Source organism: Elaeis guineensis, unplaced genomic scaffold (genome assembly GCF_000442705.2).
Source record: "Elaeis guineensis isolate ETL-2024a unplaced genomic scaffold, EG11 Super_Scaffold_1000061, whole genome shotgun sequence".
Taxonomy (NCBI): domain Eukaryota; kingdom Viridiplantae; phylum Streptophyta; class Magnoliopsida; order Arecales; family Arecaceae; genus Elaeis; species Elaeis guineensis.
In genome coordinates, this window is record NW_027332426.1 from 2,521,566 (window position 1) to 2,534,352 (window position 12,787).

Sequence of the window (12,787 nt, forward strand, 5' to 3'; positions counted from 1 at the left end):
TTCCTCGTGCTCTCAGCATCGCCAACGGGCCGGGCCTGGGCCTGGGCCGGGCGCGGGAAGGCCCGGATCGGGTTGGGTCGGGCCTGGCCCGTTTTTTAAAAATATCTTAAGAGCGGCTCAAGGCCCAAATTTATGCGGATTGAGCCTAGCCCGGCCCGAACACTTCCAAGCCCATGCGGGCCTGGCCATGCTAAGTCCGTCAGGCTCATTTTTATTTTTATTTAATATTAAATTTTCAAAAAATAATATTTTTAACTTTAAGATTGATGTTTAATTTTTTAGCTTTTAATTTTAAAAAAATTAAAAAAAATTATTATTGAAATATACATATTGAAAAAATTATGAAAAAATATCTCAAAACTTTTATTGATAACTGAATTGCTTGTTGTTCAAATTACAGAAAATGCAAAGATTCAAAAAAAAATAATTAAAAAATATATCATAATTTTTATTTATATTAAAAAATAAAACTTGATATATTTTCAAATTAAAATTGTTGAAATCCTGTCTTGATAACAGAGGTGAATTCGTTGATGGTGGTTGTGTTCGTATCATCTTCAAAACTTGTTAGATATTCGTCAATATCTTAGAGTCGGCTCTCCACATCTAGCTAATTCTTGAAGCAGACACACATTTTTACAGATTCTTTATTCATTCTACTTCTTTTCTCGTCCAAGACTCATCCACCGGTGCTGAATGCAGACTTTGAAGTGACTGTAGATATTGGCACGGTCAGGATGTCTCGTGCCATAGTAGCAAGCATCAGAAAGATATTTTGCTACAATTTCCATCATTGCAGTATATCAAAATTATCCAGCTGATTGGGATTGAGGGCAGTGGTGATGTCATTGGCAAGGTAAAGTATAATTGTAACAATATGGATGATAAAGATAAACTACCATCCGATTGCCGTTGATGTTGGACTATCCACTGTAATACATTGATCTTCCCACTAATATTTGTACTTGCTTGTCTAGAAGTGGTTACACCAGCTTTACTGCCTCCAAACCTGACATCATACAAACTATACATGGTATACAAATAATGTTCAACTGTTTCTTTATTACCAGTTGAATCGGCCAGCATATACTCATGATATTCATCAAGTAAATAAAGAACACCATTCAATTTAATTCTAGGATCAAAAATAGCAAGAATAGAGCATATAATACTTAACGTAGGCCAATATTCTCTCCACTTGACTTCTGTTACGTGAACTAGAGGGGCCAAAGTTTTATCATTTCTGTATAAAGAAAATTTTTCAACAATCTAAATAATATATGTCAAAAATTCATAGAAAGTAGAATAATATATATCAGAGAAAAAATTTATTGTATTAAAAAATATTTCTAAAAAATCTTGTAAAATTTTGGCAACATGCCAATCCTTAGAAGTTAGAGGCTCCTCAAAAGACAATCGAGAATTTACAAAAGTATTTAGCAACTTAGAATATTCACATGCACTACTTAACATAATTAACATAAGATATATAGAATTCTACTTATGTACAATATCAAGTTTAAATTTTTTATATACCTTACCATGAGAGTTACACAATTGCTTGAAATCTTATTTTCTCAAAGAAGAATGCTCGATAAATCGGTTGGCATTCCTAATTCGAGTGATCAAGCGATTTAAAATAGCTAATCCATCTTGTACACACAAGTTAAGTATATGGCATACACATCTAATATATAAACATTCATCATCCAAAATTAGATTTAATGATTGTTTCAGTAAAAAAATAGCAGCAGTATTATTAGATGCATTATCAAAAATAATAGATAATATCTTATTTTGAATGCCATAATATATTATAGTTGCTATTATAACATTTGAAATTATAAGTACAGTGTGTGGAAATTCAAATAGTTTATGTTGGAAAATGTGTCCTAAAATCAATCATCGATGTTATATATGATTGTGCTCCATATAAGTATATGAATTATAAAATGATAAATGTTATCTGGCAGATTCATCATAAAGAATATATCTTCTAAAATAGAACTCATATGTTATGATGAAGTTCTTAGAACTACTTTCAAAATGATAAAAGAGGATTTATCATGTGGTTCTTAAATCCTGCTCACGATCAAATGATATAATTATCACAAGAATGATAATTGTATCGAGTATAGGTTGTTGTATGCCATATTAGTTGATTGTCCTCTTAACCAAAATGTGTAGTGACACGGGTATGGCATACAAATGATATGTAGAGTACATTTCACTGAGCGTGACCACTTCCAGAGTACTCTGCTGTCAAAAACTGCTCTGATGGGATATGGGTATATGTGTCTCTCGGACTTGAAACTGCCTCAGTGACTTGCAAGCAATTCACTGTACTTTGGTGCCGGACTATCCAAATTTCTCATTCGATGACGGAAGATTTTTGGGTACAGTCAAGTACTTGTGAAGTTTGAGTGCGAGTCAAGATGGGATTGATCGCTCCAAGTAAAATTAGAGATGATACATCATTGTGTTTCAATTTAGGTCAAAGTAATCCTAGTGAGGAGTTACAGGATTTTTGAGGTGGAGACACAATGTGGACCACTTATCCTGGGTTGACAGTTTAACCCAAAGTCGTCTTTGAGTATCAAGTGTCAAAGGGATGAATTATACGGTAACTATATCCACATGAGTTCTAGAGTGTTGCTGGGTATATATTCGACCTATCTGGACGTCGAGTCCCATTGCTAGATGGTTACATCGATTAATACAAGAATTATTCTTGTGCTACCTGTTGCTCCTAGATTGATTTTGATGATTACAAAGCAGATTGAAGGGATACAAACAATTGAAAAAGTCCTTATGCTCTTCAAGGGCAAAATCGTAATTTTACTAAAATTCTGATTTGATAGTACCATTTGGTAGAACAAATGATTTGAAATCTATTGGTGAAAATTTCATTGTGTTTGGACTAATATTTTTGAAGTTATGAAGGTTTGAAGTGCATGAGTCGACTCATGAGTCAACTCATGGCACTATGAGCTGAATGGCACGAAAAAATTCCCATGGCACGCTGGATTTTTGGCTTGGCACGACCTGTGAGTCGACTCATGAGTCGACCCACAAGGCATGAGTCGACTCATGAGTCGACCTCTGCTGATTTGAGCCGAAAAATTCAGAAATCAGATCTTCTGGTCTGTTGCAACAGAAGTCGACTCATGAGTCGACTCCTGAAGCATGAGTCGACTCATGAGTCGACCCCTGCGACGGGAAATGTCAGCAACGGCTATTTTTTTGCCCGTTTTAATTGCCATTTATGCTTCCTAAAAATCCTCTAACGGCTCTTTATCTGCCTAAATTGTTTTCTCTTGCTTCTAATGCTACAAAATGCTTTAAATGATGAAAAAAATTGCAGATTAAATAGCGGATCAAACGTGAAATCAAAAGAGAAGAGAAAAGAGAGGAAAAAGAGAAGAACAGAAGAGAGGATCCGAAATTTGCAAGAAAAAGCCTGAGATCAACGAAATATCCATAGAGAAAAAGAGAGAGGATCCACAATATACCAGAGAGATTGTGAAAGAGAAAAGGAAGATCTTTCAAGGAGAGAATTCTTCACGCCTATCGCTTCAACCTTGATCTAGAGATCGTTCAAAGCTTTCAAGAGATCTTCAATCAACAATCAACCTCTTCTCAAGCGTTCAACCGTTCATTCATCTTGAGAAAATCTGAAAAAGGGGTTCTTCATTTGAGTAAAGCTTTTATTGTTATATTTGCTCATTTAAGGAGCTGTTATTGTATTCATCTGTGCTCTAAATATTCTTACTCTTTGTGAGTTTTTGCTCTTGTTTTTGGAGGATTTCCAAAACAAGGAAAGGTTGATCCGAACCTGAAATCGGAGTATTTTGGGTTGGCTTGTACCCGGGAAACAAGTGATCTAGCTTGGGATAGCTAGGGTCGGAGTTTCCGACGTCTTGTATTCTAGCTTGGGATAGCTAGTGTCGGAGTTTCCGACGTTTTGTATTCGGGTTGAATACAAAGGATAGCGGATTAAAATTCTCAAGTGGGATCTTGGGGAGTGGACGTAAGTGCAAGGTTAGCACCGAACCACTATAAATCCTTGTGTTTGTGGTGTGCTTTATCGCTTTATCTTATTTCTTTATTATATCCTTGCAATACTGCTTTAGTTAATTAATATTGATTTAAAGCCATTGTTTTGTTCTTCATAAGTTATCTGTTGGGCTTAAAATTTTTTAGAAACCCAATTCACCCCCCCTCTTGGGTTGCATAGCTGGGCAACAAGTGGTATCAGAGCCAGTGCTCTAGCCCTTCTTTGATCTAACAATCAAAGAGCCAAAGATCTATGGCAACCCATGTTGGAACTTCTCTAGCCGAGGGGCAATCAACAAACCGACCTCCACTTTTCAATGGATCTAATTACACCTATTGGAAAGCTCGGATAAAGATTTTCATACAAGCACTCGACTATGATATGTGGAGTATCATAGTGAATGGTCCTCACACACCCACCAAGATTATAGATGGTGAGGAGTCAACCAAACCCGAGAAAGAATGGGATGAGGTTGACAAGAAATTAGCACAATTAAATGCCAAAGCTATGAATGTTCTTTATTGTGCACTAGATGCTAGTGAATTTAATCGCATTTCTACTTGTGCATCTGCTAAAGAAATATGGAATAGGTTAGAAGTCACCCATGAGGGAACAAATCAAGTAAAAGAGTCTAAAATAAACATGCTTATACATAAATATGAATTGTTCAAAATAGAGCATGATGAGTCCATAACTGCTATGTTTACTCGTTTTACTGATATAATCAATGGTTTAAAGAGTCTTGGCAAATCTTATACTAACAGTGAACTTGTAAGGAAGATTCTCAGGTCACTGCCAAGAACTTGGGAAGCCAAGGTGACTGCCATCCAAGAAGCAAAGGACTTGAACACTCTACCTCTAGAAGAGCTTCTTGGATCCTTGATGACTCATGAACTTAACATGATGCAACATCAAGAGGATGAAATCAAAAAGAAAAGAACCATTGCCCTCAAATCCACAACTTCACCTGATTATGAAACAGATGACTCTGAAGATGAAGATCAGGATGAGGAGATGGCTCTCATCACCCGGAAATTCAAAAAGTTTCTAAGAAAAAGGAAACAGGAGATGAGAAAGAAATTTACAAAAGGGGATCAAAGCATAGAAAAGGAGAAAGATCAAACCCTTATATGCTACGAGTGCAAGAAGCCAGGACATTTCAGATCCGAATGTCCTCAATTGAAGAAAGGTCCAAAGAAATTCAAAAAGAAGGCAATGATGGCGACCTGGAGTGCGAGTGATGACTCAAGCTCCGACGAGGAAACCTCAACCGAACAAGCCAATCTGTGCCTGATGGCACATGAAAATGAGGTAACTTCTGAATCCACTAGTGAATTTACTTTTGAAGAATTGCATGAAGCTTTCTATGATTCAATTGATGAATTAAAGAAACTAGGGAAGAAAAACAAAGAGCTGAAATTGGAAAATCAGTCCTTAGTGAAACAAGCTGAAATTCTTTCAATTGAAAAATTCACATTGATTCAAGAAAATCAAAACTTTAAGGATGAAATTAACAGGCTGAAATCTATAGTAGATAAGTTCACCTTAAGTTCAAACAAGCTAAATATGATCCTTGATAATCAGAAAGCTATATATGATAAGGCTGGACTTGGTTATAAACCCCTGAAGAAACAAAAATTTTTGAAGGATATTTATGCAAATTATTCAAGCAAAAAGCCTACAAATATTACTTGTTTTAAATGTGGAAGAATAGGACATAAATCATACACATGTCTTATTAACAAATATGCAAACACAAAGAAAATATGGGTTCCAAAAGGAACCATTCTGACTAACCTGAAAGGACCCAAGAAAGCTTGGGTACCTAAGACAGAAATTTGATCTGTGCTTGCAGGTGTGTCTAGCATCCCAAGAAGGAAACAGGAAATGGTATCTTGACAGCGGATGCTCGAGACACATGACTGGTGATGAATCACAATTCATCACGCTTGATGCTAAGGATGGAGGGATGGTCACCTTTGGAGATAATGGCAAAGGAAAGATCATCGGGATAGGTAACATTGGTATCACTCCCTCCAAATACATTGAGAATGTTTTACTTGTTAAAGGTTTAAAGCATAACTTACTTAGCATTAGTCAATTCTGTGATAAAGGGTATAAAGTAAGTTTTGAATCATCTGTATGCATTGTGACGAGTCCTATTAATGATGACATTAAATTTATAGGACATAGGCATGGCAATGTTTATATGGTAGACTTGAATGATTTAACTAAATTAGACATGCAATGCCTAGTTTCCTTAAATGCTAAAATAAATGAGACTAGTTGGCTGTGGCATCGTAGACTTGCACATATTAGCATGCATTCTCTTTCAAAATTAATCAAAAAGGATTTAGTTCTCGGTTTGCCAAAATTGAATTTTGAAAAGGATAGAATTTGTGATGCATGCCAATTAGGTAAACAAACTAGAGTATCATTTAAATCCAAAAACTCTATTTCAACTTCTAGACCTTTAGAGCTCTTACATATGGATTTATTTGGACCAACTAAAACCACTAGTCTAGGAGGAAAACGATATGGATTTGTATTAATTGATGATTACTCTCGTTTTACTTGGATTTTCTTTTTAGCTCACAAAAATGAAACTTTTCAAATTTTCACGAAATTTCATCGAAAAGTCACTAATGAAAAAGGGTTTTCAATTCAAAATATTAGAAGTGATCATGGAACAGAATTTGAAAATCATGACTTTGAAAATTTTTGTGATGAAAATGGAATTGGCCACAACTTCTCTGCTCCTAGGACACCCCAACAGAATGGGGTAGTTGAAAGGAAAAATAGAACCTTAGAAGAAATGGCCCGTACCATGCTCTGTGAAAGCAACCTTCCAAAATATTTTTGGGCGGAAGCTATTAACACAGCATGTTACATTTTAAATCGTGCTTTAATAAGACAATTTTTAAAGAAAACCCCCTATGAACTTTGGAAAGGAAGAAAACCAAATATTGCCTATTTTCATGTTTTTGGTTGCCGATGTTTTGTATTAAATAATGGCAAAGAAAAACTTGGTAAATTTGATGCAAAATCAGATGAAGCAATCCTTCTAGGTTACTCCTCCACTAGTAAAGCATTTAGAGTGTTCAACAAAAGAACCTTAGTAGTTGAGGAGTCCATACATGTTGTCTTTGATGAATCTAACGATCTTCCTTCAAGGAAGAATAAGGGTGTTGATGATGCAGATCCACTAATAGAAGGTATGAAGGAGATCACTCTAAAAGATTCAGCAACTCCAGAAGACAAGGATCAAGAAGATGAACAAAATGAGAAAGGTGAAGAAATTCAAGAACAACCTCAAGGTACAAATGACTTACCCAAGGAATGGAGGTATGTTCACAACCACCCTAAGGAATTAATTATCGGTGATCCTATGCATGGGGTAAAAACACGTTCTTCACTTAGAGATGTACTTAATCATTGTGCTTTTGTATCTCAACTTGAACCTAAAACTTTTGAAGAAGCTGAAAATGATCATAACTGGATTAATGCTATGCAAGAAGAACTAAGTCAATTTGAAAGAAATAATGTTTGGACCTTAGTGAAAAGACCTAAAGATTATTCAATAATTGGCACAAAATAGGTCTTTAGAAACAAATTAGATGAGCATGGAAATGTAATTAGAAATAAAGCAAGACTGGTTGCTAAGGGATATAATCAAGAAGAAGGAATTGATTTTGATGAAACCTTTGCACCTGTTGCTAGATTAGAAGCCATTAGACTTCTACTTGCTTATGCTTGCTTTATGAAATTCAAACTATTTCAAATGGATGTTAAAAGTGCATTTTTAAATGGATATATTTCTGAAGAAGTATATGTAGAACAACCCCCTGGATTTGAAAATCATGCTTTTTCCAATCATGTCTTTAGATTAAATAAAGCTTTATATGGTCTAAAACAAGCACCTAGAGCATGGTATGAAAGGCTAAGCAAATTTTTACTAAATAATAGTTTCTCAAGAGGCAATGTGGATACAACTCTATTTATTAAAAGAAACCAAAATGATATGCTAATTATACAAATTTATGTTGATGACATAATTTTTGGGTCTACTAATGAATCCCTTTGTCAAGACTTTGCTAAGCTTATGCAGGGAGAGTTCGAGATGAGCATGATGGGAGAACTCACCTTCTTCCTCGGACTCCAAATCAAACAATCAAAAGAGGGAATCTCCATCACCCAAAGCAAGTACACCAAGGAACTACTCAAAAGATTTGGAATGGAGAACTGCAAACCAATTGGCACACCAATGAGTCCCTCATGTAAGCTTGACAAGGATGATGAAGGTAAAAGCGTAGACTTAAAATACTATAGAGGTATGATTGGCTCATTATTATATTTAACTGCAAGTAGGCCTGATATCATGTTTAGTGTTTGCTTATGTGCAAGATATCAATCTAATCCTAAGGAATCTCATTTGAATGCTGTTAAAAGAATCCTTAGATACTTAAATGGTACACAAACTATAGGGTTATGGTACTCTAAGGACTCACAAATTAAATTGTTAGGATATTCTGATGCTGATTTTGCTGGATATAAATTAGATAGAAAAAGCACAAGTGGAACTTGCCAATTTCTTGGAGTTAACCTAATCTCATGGTTTAGCAAGAAACAAAATTCGGTAGCACTGTCTACGGCTGAGGCCGAATACATTGCAGCCGGAAGTTGTTGTGCTCAAATCTTGTGGATTAAGCAACAACTCGAAGATTTTGGAATCAAACTTAATGAAACACCAATAAAATGTGATAATACAAGTGCTATAAATCTATCTAAAAATCCAATACAACATTCAAGATCTAAACATATTGAAATAAGACATCATTTTATAAGAGAACATGTTCAAAACAAAAATATAATTCTTGAATATGTTTGCACTGAAAATCAATTAGCTGATATCTTTACAAAGGCCCTTAGTGAGGAAAGATTCTGTGAAATTAGGAGAAATCTAGGAATTCTAGATCCATTTATCTGAAATTTCTCAATTTCCAAAGAATAGATGTCAAAAACTCTTAGAGCTCAATTTTCAACATCTATCCTAGTTCTAAAAGCTCAGTTTTATCACTCTAAAAACTTATCATTGAGCAAAATTCTTTCTCCCAAAATTTTGAATTTTTTTGGAATTTATTTGCATTTTTCCTAATTTTCTGAACTTCATGAGTCGACCCCCATGAGTCGACTCAATGGCAAACTTGTAAATCCCACCAACTTCCATCGGGTTCATTGTTTTTAAAACGGGAAACCTTGTTTATGAGACGACTCATCTTCTCGTCGTCTTCCTTCCGAAAGCCGTCCTCTCCAACTCTTTTGCTCCAAATCCAAGGATCAATTCTGAGGCAATTCTCCCTCCTCCTCTCCACCAAAAATCGCCTCCTTGAAAAAGATTTTTCTGTGCTTTCTCGCAGTATTAGGCGCGGGTGGAACGTGCCCTAGAACTTCACCGTTCATTCAAAATCCACTTCTTTTCTCCACCAAAATTCTTCTTTACTCTTTTGTGATCCCTCCTCCACTGAATTCAAGTCTTCTTGTCTGCTACCTTATTGGATATGGCTCCAAAGATGAAACTTCCCCAAAGAAGGAAATCAATCCGAGAGCCTGAGGAAATTGTCCGAAAGAAAAGGCATGCTCAGTCTTCCACTGTTCCCAATCCAGTTTCAGTACCTGCTCAAGGTTCCTCTCAATCCTCCATAAGCCCCAGTGTAAATCTTCTTTCTGATAGAAAAGTAGAAACCGGGAAAAATATAGATTTTCGGTTCTTTGAGAAAGAAGGCTTTACTTTTGCTACCAAGATCAAAAATCAAGGATGGGAACTTTATTGCTCTCTTAAGGAAGTCACCTATGTTGATCTAGTCAGAGAGTTCTACCAGAACCTAAATTATGGAAACGGGTCTGTGACTTCAACTGTAAAGGAGATTGACATCTGTTTGGATTCTAGGATATTGGGAGAGATACTTCAGTTGCCTAGTGAAGGATACTCATATATGGAACTCCCAATTAAAGAAGAAGGGATCAGAATTATCTTAGGAGAAGATTTTTCAGGAAGTTTAAACAGATTGGAAGCAAAGCTACTGTCCATTGAGATGAGGGTCCTGCATCAGATTGTGACAAAACTATTCTTTCCTAGGAGTGGTAGACATGACTTACTATCTGGCAGAGATGTATGTGTCATGTTTCATATCATCACTCAGACCCCCCTAAACCTCCCTACACTTATGATAGAGGCCATGAGAGAAACTTTGAACAGATCCAAGGCACACTTGCCTTATGGTATGGCCCTTACTAGAGTTTTTAGGAGGTTTGGAGTTAGCTGTGAGGGGGAGACACCTACCAAGCTCTCACATGTGGACACTTTCAACCAACACAGCCTACACCGAATGGGAATTACAAAGACTGTTGGTGGTTGGATCAAGGGCTCTGAAGAAAGAGCTGAGGAGAGAGCTGAGGAAAGAGCTGAAGACAGAACTGAAGGCAGAGTAGAAGAAGAAGGTCCATCTTCTCCTGTACATGATTTCAGGGCAGCTTCACCAGATACCCAGTTCATTCATGATACTGAGGCTGGCCCTTCTGAGTTTACTAGGATGCCCACACCAGTGTATCAGCCAGAGAGCAGAGCACCTCATTCAGAGTTCAGACTGGCTGATGATCAGATCGAGCATATATCTCAGCGTGTGGCTTCTTTGTTGTCTAGCCAGTGGAATAGTACTTCTTTTGCACCTGGAGCTACTTCTTCTGATCAGACCATTACTCCCACATCTCCACTATATTTCAGATGATTTCAGATCAGTCTGTCAGGATACAGCAGCTTGAGGATACAGTCTGGAGACTTACTGGCAGAGTTCTTGACTTGCAGGGGCAAGTCCTTGCATTGGCCCATCCCCAGCCACAGGAGTCTACCATTGAGGTCACAGACCTCACTGCAGAGGCTGGCAGGCTCAGAGGAGCACTAGAAGGTGGATATGAGCTACTGAGGAAAGAGATCAGAGGATCGAGTGAGCATGCTACCATCCAGTTCACTGCTCTACTTCAATCTGTTTCCAGAGTACTGAACGTACTTGATTCTATCAGACTCATGATATCAGCCCTAGTATCTCAGCGTTCTCAGCCTCCCAGTTCATCTCGTTCTCCTACTCGTGGCAGAGGCAGACGGGGTAGAGGACGCACTTCTGATCCATCATCTTCTCATACTATATCTGATGACTCTGATCATTGACTTATCTTGATTTTTACTAGGTTCTAGGAGTTAGTATCTTGTTCTAAGATCTATACCTTGGGGCCATGTATTGCCATTTAGCTGGTTGAATTTTATGTTTTGAAACAATTATGATATTAATGGAATCATCTTTCTACCTCTTTGTAATGATTATATTTTGGTTATATTTCAATCTCCGATACATCTGTTGAAATATTATCTTCTCCTTATTGTTGTTTGCTATTGATAATTGCTATATTAAGGGGGAGCAAACATCTGTGAAAAACTCTAAAGAGGAAGAAATTAAAGAATATTTTCAGAAAAGGAAAAGAAAGAGTTAACTATGTTTGATGATGTCAAAAAGGGGGAGAAATTAAAATTAAACAAAAATTAAAATTAGACAAAAAGCAAAACCCTAAATTATGAGAAAAAGGGGGAGAAATTAAATTAAAATAAATATTGAAGAAATTAAACAAATATTGGAGAAAAACAAGGATTGAAAGATTAAACAAACCTTGAGAAATTTTGGTATCGAAATTTGGTATCAGACAGAGAAATTTGGTATCAGACAGAACTTTAATCCATCAAAAGCAAAATCATGAGTACAATGCAAATAAGTATTTTTTATATATATGCTCTGATATTCAAACTTGCTTTTGAAATTTTACTCACCTTGAAACATCAATAAGAAATTTGTTTTACTCTGATTCATCCTACAATTTCTTTCAACTTGATCTGATACATGATAACATTTGATCTGATACAGTGTGAAGGTTTCTCTAAAATATTATAACATTTGCTCGGATACTGTATGAAATTTTCTCTGATACATTAAAAATTTTCTTGCTCTGATAAATTATAAAATCTTTTCTGATATCATTGTAAAAATTATTTTGCTCTGATACATAGAAAAAGTTATTTATCTTCTCTTGCTCTGAAATATCTTGAACTCAAAATGATCTAATACCCTTTTCAAATCTTTAAGAAAATGGACAAACTATTTTTGCATTTATATTACATGCCAAAAGAATCATACTCTTTTCAAGCATATACACCCATAATGGATTCTTTTGAAATTAATGCATTAACATAAATATTTTTGTTCATATGTTTTGTCATCATCAAAAAAGGGGGAGATTGTTGCTCCTAGATTGATTTTGATGATTACAAAGCAGATTGAAGGGATACAAACAATTGAAAAAGTCCTTATGCTCTTCAAGGGCAAAATCATAATTTTACTAAAATTCTGATTTGATAGTACCATTTGGTAGAACAAATGATTTGAAATCTATTGGTGAAAATTTCATTGTGTTTGGACTAATATTTTTGAAGTTATGAAGGTTTGAAGTGCATGAGTCGACTCATGAGTCAACTCATGGCACTATGAGCTGAATGGCACGAAAAAATTCCCATGGCACGCTGGATTTTTGGCTTGGCCACCGACCTGTGAGTCGACTCATGAGTCGGACCCCGCAAGGCATGAGTCGACTCATGAGTCGACCCTGCTGATTTGAGCCGAAAAATTCAGA